An 8,662-nucleotide genomic window follows, 5' to 3' on the forward strand; every position below is an offset into this window, starting at 1 on the left:
TATTTTTCCATATGAATTTCATGATTGCTTTATCTATTTCTACAAGAAATGCCATTGGGATTTTGATTGGCATTGCATTGAACCTATGGAGAACTTTTGGTAATATCACCATTTTGATGATGTTAGTTCTGCCTATCCATGAACAGGGTATATTTTTCCATCTTCTAAGATCTTCTTCTATTTCTCTCTTTAGGGTTCTGTAGTTTTCATTGTATAAATCTTTCACCTCTTTTGTTAGGTTGATTCCCAAGTATTTTTTTTTTTGAGGATATTGTGAATGGGGTGGTTTTCCTCATTTCCAGTTCAGAAGATTTGTCGCTGATATACAGGAATGCCTTTGATTTATGCGTGTTGATTTTATATCCTACTACTTTGCTGAATTCATTTATTAGCTCTAGTAGTTTCTTTGTAGACCCTTTTGTGTCTTCTAGGTATAGGGTCATATCATCCGCAAATAGTGACAATTTAAGTTCTTCTTTTCCTATCTTAATGCCTTTAATTTCTTTTGTCTGTCTAATTGCTCTGGCCAGTATTTCGAGAACTATATTGAATAGAAGTGGTGAGAGAGGGCATCCCTGTCTTGTTCCAGATTTTAGAGGGAATGCCTTCAGTTTTTCTCCATTCAGAATGATGCTAACCTGAGGCTTAGCATATATAGCTTTTATAATGTTGAGGTAAGTTCCTGTTATCCCTAGTTTTTCTAGTGTTTTGAACATATAGGGATGCTGTACTTTGTCGAATGCTTTTTCTGCATCTATCGAGATGATCATATGGTTCTTATCTTTAAGTCTGTTGATGTGGTGGATAACGTTTATTGATTTCCATATATTGAACCAGCCTTGCAACCCAGGGATGAATCCTACTTGATCATGGTGCACGATCTTTTTGATATGTTTTTGTATCTGATTTGCCAGAATTTTATTGAGGATTTTTGCATCTAAATTCATTAGGGATATTGGTCTGTAGTTTTCTTTCTTTGAGGTGTCTTTATCTGGTTTGGGAATCAGGGTGATATTGGCCTCATAGAATGAATTTGGAAGTTCTCCCTCTTTTTCTATCTCCTGAAATAGATTGTACAGTATTGGTATTAGTTCTTCTTTAAAGTTCTTGTAAAACTCTGTTGTATATCCATCCGGTCCTGGGCCTTTCTTGGTTGGTAGTCTTTTGATGGCTTCTTCTATTTCCTCACTTGATATTGGTCTGTTTAGGTTGTTTATATCATCCTGACTCAATCTGGGTAGTTCATATGTCTTAAGGAATTTATTGATGCCTTCACTATCTTCTATTTTATTAGAGTATAGGGTTTCAAAATAATTTCTAATTATCTTCTGTATTTCTGAATTGTCTGTTGTGATGTTGCCTTTTTCATCCCGTAAGCTAGTAATTTGGGTTCTCTCTCTTCTTCTCTTTGTTAGCGTGGCTAGTGGTCTATCAATCTTATTTATTTTTTCAAAGAACCAACTTTTAGTTTTGTCAATTTTTTCGATTGTTTCTTTTGTTTCGATTTCATTGATTTCAGCTCTAATTTTAATTATTTCTTGCCTTCTACTGTATTTGCTGCTGATTTGTTCTTCTTTTTCTAAGGCTTCGAGGTGTAGTGTGAGGTCATTTATTTGTTGGTGTTTCCTTCTTTTAAGGAATGAACTCCATGAAATGAATTTTCCTCTTAGTACTGCTTTCATAGTGTCCCAGAGATTTCGATATTTTGTGTCTGAGTTTTCATTTACCTCTAAGAATTTTTTAATTTCCTCTTTGATGTCTTCTGTAACCCTTTGTTCATTCAGTAGTATATTGTTTAATCTCCATGTGATGTAGGAGTTTTCCTTTCTCATTTTGTTATTGATTTCCAATTTCATTCCATTATGATCAGATAAAATGCATGGTAGTATCTCTACTCCTTTGTAATTGCTAAGATTTGCCCTATGACATAATATATGGTCTATTTTTGAGAAGGATCCATATGCTGCTAAGAAGAAAGTGTATCCACTTGATGTTGGGTGGTATATTCTGTATATATCAATTAAGTCTAAATTATTAATTGTATTACTGAGCTCTGTGGTTTCTTTATTCAACTTTTGTTTGGAGGATCTGTCCAGTGGTGAGAGAGGTGTGTTAAAATCTCCCATGATTATTGTGTTGTGGTCTATTTGACTCTTGAACTTGAGAAGAGTTTGTTTGATGAACGTAGCTGCACTATTGTTTGGGGCATATATATTAATGATCGTCAAGTCTTGTTGGTGTATGGTTCCCTTGAGCAGTATGTAGTGTCCTTGTTTATCCCTTTTGATTAACTTTGGCTTGAAGTCTATTTTATTTGATACAAGTATGGACACCCCTGCTTGCTTCCGTATGAGTGATATGATTTTTCCCAACCTTTCATCTTCAGTCTGTGTATGTCTTTTCCTATCAGATGAGTCTCCTGTAGGCAGCATATTGTTGGATCTTTTTTTTAATCCATTCTACTAGCCTATGTCTTTTGATTGGTGCATTTAAGCCATTAACATTTAGGGTTACTATTGAGATATGGTTTGTATTTCCAGCCATATTTGATTATGTATGTTACTTAACATGATTTGTTTTTCCTCTATGATTAGTTTTTCCTTTACTGTACTACCTCCTGCTGTTGGTTTTCATTGTTATTTTTCATTTCCTCTTCCTGTAATGTTTTGCCAAGGATGTTTTGAAGAGCTGGTTTTCTAGCTGCAAATTCTTTAACTTTTGTTTATCGTGGAAGATTTTTATTTCATCTTCAATCCTGAAGCTTAATTTCGCTGGATACATGATTCTTGGTTGGAACCCTTTTTCTTTCAGTGTTTGAAATATGTTGTTCCAGGATCTTCTAGCTTTCAGAGTCTGTGTTGAAAGATCAGCAGTTATCCTGATTGGTTTACCCCTAAATGTAATCTGCTTCCTCTCTCTATGGCTTTTAAGATTCTCCCCTTATTCTCTGTGTTGGGCATCTTCATTATTATGTGTCTTGGTGTGGATCTCTTATGATTTTGTACTTTCGGTGTCCTGTAGGCTTCTAGTATTTGGATTTCTTTTTCATTCTTTAATTCTGGGAAGTTTTCTAGTATTATTTCATTGAATAGAATGCTCATTCCCTTGGTTTGGACCTCTATACCCTCTTGTATCCCAATAACTCTTAGGTTTCGTCTCTTTATGTTATCCCATAATTCTTGGATGTTCTGCTCATGATTTCTTAACATTCTTGCTGAGCTGTCTATGTTCTTTTCAAGTTGAAAAACTTTGTCTTCGTTGTCTGAAGTTCTATCTTCAAAGTGTTCTACTCTGCTGGTAATACTCTCATTTGAGTTTTTAATTTGGTTTATTGTTTCCTGCATTTCCAGGACTTCTGTTTGTTTGTTTTTTATATCCTCTATCTCCCTATAGAGTTGATCTTTTGCTTCTTGGATTTGTTTATGTAATTCATTGTCAAAGTGATTTTTCATTGTCTGAATTTGCTGTATAATGTCTTCCTCGAGACTCCAGATCATCTGAAGCATATATATCCTGAACTCTTTGTCTGACATTCCATCAGCTGCAGATATTACCTCATCTAATGTTGAATTGACCTGTATTGTTTGTGGTCCTTTCTTTCCTTGTCTTTTCATACTGCTCATGATTCTTTCTAGCTTTGTGAAACTGTTGTGTTAATGTTTTTCCCCTTATATATTTGTATTGTTCTTGTATAGCTCCAAAATCCCTCTTTTGTGGAGAAAGACAATGTTAACAGTTCCCAATATCAACAGTACATCATCTAAGCACATTTTTTCATTATTAATACATTTATAGTTAGATTCTAAGTCTATAGATATTGGTTTTAATTATTACTTAAGAATATATTCATTAGTTTCATAAAAGGCATACCATATCTGGTGGCATATAGAAAACTTAATTTCAGACGAAGGATGTTATACTTAGAGGGAAAGGAGTGAGGGTATGAGGTTAAACTAACTTAGCACCTTTGGAGAACTCTAACCAATAGACTGGTAATTTATGGAAGAATGTATAGACTCAACCTCCTATCTGTATTTAGATAGTTACCCTATGTATAGATAGCAATAGTTAGGAGATTGAAAGTGGGATAGAGAGAATATGAATGAAAAAAAAGAAAAAAAATAACAAGGAAGAAAAGAGAAATAAGAGAAGGAAAAGGAAAGTAAGATAGAAATAAAGAAAAAAATGGGGGGAAAGCGGGGTATATGCAATTCCTCTATATTATATTACTTTGGTAATTCAGTTGTTCATGCACAGTTCTTGGATTCACATATGTTGAAGTTGTGGAAGAGAGAGAAGAAAAGAGAGAAAGAAAGAGAAAAAAAAAAAGTCTCTCAGAACTCTGTTTTCCTTGCTTCCAGTAGGTGGCGTTGTCTATTCCTAGCTTGAGCCTCTGTGTTCAGGGTGGTGGGTATAGCCAGTGTGAAAGGAAATGAGCTGCCACCTGTATCTTCCCTACTCTAGTCTCTGAGGTAGAAACCAGGTGCCTGTACAGTTGTTGTTTTGCGTTGATAGCTACAACCCCCAAAAGCTTGTGGGCAATATTTTGAGTTACCGCAGCTAAGGGTGGGGGAGTTGGAAACCGGGTACCTGGATCAGCCGCAGAACCGTGGTGGTAGCCTCACCCCCTTTGATGGATTTTAAGGATTGATGGGCTTCCTCCGGACTAGCACACGGGGCGGGGCCGGGCTTCCTCCTCCGGTCTATAATTTTTTTAATTTAAAGGAGAAACAAACAATTATCTAACTTCTTTAGATAGGATAGGGCACTCATCATCAATCAACTCCATACTTACATTGAGATGTGGGAGGAAAATATGAGAAGACCTGGGCTCTGCCTGCTGTGCTTTGCATAGTGTCTCTATCCTCATCTCCTCCCTCACTTCCAGTCACACAGGCCTTTTTCCTTTTAAGGAGCCAAAGCTGCCCCTGCCTTAAGACCTTCCTTGCAAAGACTTCTATGGCCTCTGGACTGCAGGTGACCAACAGTCTTTCTCCCTCTGTCTTTGTTCTGATATCATTTGCTCCATGGAGACATCTGTGACCTCCCCTTCCCCTGCTAACACTCCAGTCTGACTCTCACCACCACCTCTGATCCATATTGCCTCTTCTGTATATTTCTTTCTGCTGCTTCACCATCTGCTGTCTGGATCCTCATGACAAGAAGTCTCCAAAGAGAGAGTGTGTGTGCAGAATGTAGAGGATGGGCTGGGCTTTCCCCTCAGTATGATGCTCATCTCTGGGTGAGAGTGGTGAGAAATTTTGCAAATAAGTCTGTGTCCCTTACTGGACATTCTGCACACAGGGTCAGACTGGGTCCAGGCCTTAATCATATTTACAGTTGATTCTGCTCTATGTGAAGCATTGCATATCCAGGCTCTGTGTCCTAAATTTATGAAGACTTAAGATCACACTGAAATCTTGTGATTGGTGAGGGGTCTTGTACTCTGCCTCATTTTGGTCATAGGCAGATCTATGCCCAGAAAGGAAGCTCAGTGCTGCCCAGCTCCCAGCACTACAGTGTGTTTATACTGGATTCACCAAAATTAAAATGGATTTAAAAAGAAAAAAAAAGAGTAAAAGAAATCTCTGGTGGGCCTTTCTGTCAGAGTTTATCTTCCCTACATCTCCCTGGTGCAGTGGGCATCAGAGGACTATCTTTCCACTTGCTGAGTTCTTTTTTGTGCATGTGGCTATGGCACTTGAAGCGGGTGTATTGATTCTGCACATTTTCACATTCAGGAGTGACTTCTAAAGACTCATGTTACAGGAGGAATACTCCAAAAGAGGAGGAGGAGGGCAGGGAGGGAAAGGTGTCAGAAATGGCCCCCCCTGCTGTGGTAAAAGGTTTCCTGTTTTTTTCTCTGTCTTCCTTCTGTACTGCTCAGCGTGTGAGCTGCTGACCTCTGAATCTGTAGTCTCCTGCCTGACGGTTTTGCTTGCACTCACCCAGGCCTCCCTCAGCCTCTCTCTTCTCCTCTTAGATTATATTTCAATGTGATCTAGTGGCAGGGAACATGTGAGGAGGCTCCATTGGGTATGGTCCCTGGGATGCATCTGTCATTTTCATTGTTCCTTTCAAAAAGTTAATTTTTGTTCATTATTTCTATTCTCTAGAACAGTTACCTGCACTCTAATATTTATTTCCCTTCCTTTTGCTTATGTTGCTTTTAGATTTTTTATTTTATTATTGTTTGTTTGCTTGTTTGTTTGGTACTGGGGATTGCACCAAGGGATACTCTACCATTGAGCTACATTACATCCCCAGCCTTTTTAAAACTTTTGCGACAGGGTCTAGCTCGGTTGTCAAAGCTGACACTCAACTTGTAATACTTCTGCTTCAGCATCCCAAATCACTTGGAGTACATTGTATGTGGCTGTATGAGGGACTGGGGATCCAGGAATGACAGGCTGGGATAAGAAACCTTCAGAGGCCATGCTTTGCCTGATTAGTGGCCCTTCCCCTCATTTTGGGGTTCTTGGACTCTTTCACTGATGCTTGATCCCAATACTTAGTTCTTCTTATAGCTCTTTCTTATTACATGTCCCTCAGGTTGATTGGTTGGGGAAGAATTGAAATTCCCTTCAGAGCAAAACAGTAGAGAGGGTTTACAAAGAAGATACAAAAGAATTTTTTTTGGGGGGGGGGCAGTGGGACAGGGATTGAATTCAAGGGCACTCCACCCCTGAGCCACATCCCCAGCCCTATTTTGTATTTTATTAGAGACAGGGTCTCACTGAGTTGCTTAGTGCCTTGCTAAATTGCTGAGGCTGGCTTTGAACACACAATTCTCCTGCCTCAGCCTCCTGAGCCACTGGGATTACAGTCGTGTGCAAAGGAAATTTTTGACAAAGCTGCCGTCAGAATTGGCCCTGCTACCATTTCAAATTTGGAAGAGCCACATTTCAGGAACATTGTCCTTTTATGTCTAATGAAAGGGCTTTGGCTGCCATCTTGTGTATTCCCCTGGTAAATGCATATGACCAGAGAGTGACAAAGATTCCTTCTTTTATTAAATTCTAGTCTAGCTCCTCTGAGCCCTTTTTGGATGAGGCCTCAATCTTGATGTCTGTGAAGATAGTTTATAAAATTTCACATCTATGTATGACCCCACTGCCCATTAAAGTGTACATCGGGGTAAACTGAAGGTTATATAGAAACTCCTATTTGTTCTCCAAAACACCTGAAGATAGGATTCTCAGTTCCTTTCTATTTATGGGAGAGCAGGAGCCCAATTTCCAAAAGCAGTATTTAACGCCGATGAGTTTCACATAGATCAATCCACATGCTGCTTTTTAATTTTTTACGTTCTCAACACTAACTTCTGGTCACCTTCTCTTTTGTTTTATCTTTTATTTAAAATAACCAGTCACCTCTGTAGAAATTAAAGTTCGGTTTACATCATTATTTTTCTTAGTGCAATAATATATTACTATTTTTTTCTTTTTTAAAAATAAATTTAATGATTGGCTGCTTTCCTCTTTCACAGATTAACTCACCACATTTTGGGCTGGTAAAGGGGCTTTTGCCTTGCTTTTAGTATATGGATTTTTCCTATAATGGGATGGGTCTGTACTAAAATATTTTGAAAAACATAATGCTAAACATTCTATCTAATCTCCACATTCCCAAGGCTTTTTCAGTTAGGCAGGGCCAGAATATCATAAGAAATGAATCATTCCAAGCAAAGCATAGAAGTACCAGTGTGCAACCTGGATAATTCTCCAGATGCTTCAGATAGAAGGTGGTAGTACCACAAATAGCCTAGATCTTTGAGACACTGTAGAGTACCATGCATATGTTGTTGACCTGCATGAATGGGTGCAAGAGAAATAAGTCCTGTGAAGGCTTTAAGACAGGTCATTCATTTTTAATGGTGGTCCCTAAAATTTCCCTATCCTTCCTGACCACATGGAATGGAGCAATTAGACTCACTGACCTGAAATGATGAAAATGTATTTCAGAGAGGTGAAATCACAAAATTTTTTTATTAGAGAGTCTTGGAAATATGCGAGGAACACATGCAAACATGTGTGGAGAAGAGAGAGATGAGTGCACAAATTTAAGGATAAACACAGTACCCTAAATGCACTGTAGGTGGAATAAAATGAGCACTTGCAAAAGATAGTTGTCGTATTCCAGGATTCTGTAGAACTGAAATGTAACAAGGGTTTAGTAGAAAACAGTTAAAGCCCTCTGTCTGGGCATGGCTATCTCCTCTGCTTTTCATCTAAATTTGACTCTCAAATGAGCTCATATGACTTTGGTGATCTCTGAATTTTCTCTTTTCAAGATATCAAAGCCAGTGCCCTCTAATGTACCCATCTCACTTTTGTGACTACTTTATCATCTACCCTAGTCTTCAGAGCCAGGGGTTCACCTCATTTATTCTATAATACAGCTGACTTTTCTCAATCTTGGAAAACAACATTTAGAAGAACAAACTTGGTGAAGGATCTTCCATCTTCTGTGATATTGGGCCCGGACCCTTTGGACTTAAGGGTAGCTCCTGCTGAATTCTGTTCACCTTCTATAGGGGTGGGGTTTATCTATTTTCTTACCTTTGAGGACTGCATCAACACATAGAAAAGAGCATTTATGACCACAAGTACAGAATATCAGCACCCATAAGAATTGAGAAAATTCAGAGAATGATTGGGGT

Source organism: Marmota flaviventris, chromosome 6, assembly GCF_047511675.1.
Source record: "Marmota flaviventris isolate mMarFla1 chromosome 6, mMarFla1.hap1, whole genome shotgun sequence".
Taxonomy (NCBI): Eukaryota; Metazoa; Chordata; class Mammalia; order Rodentia; family Sciuridae; genus Marmota; species Marmota flaviventris.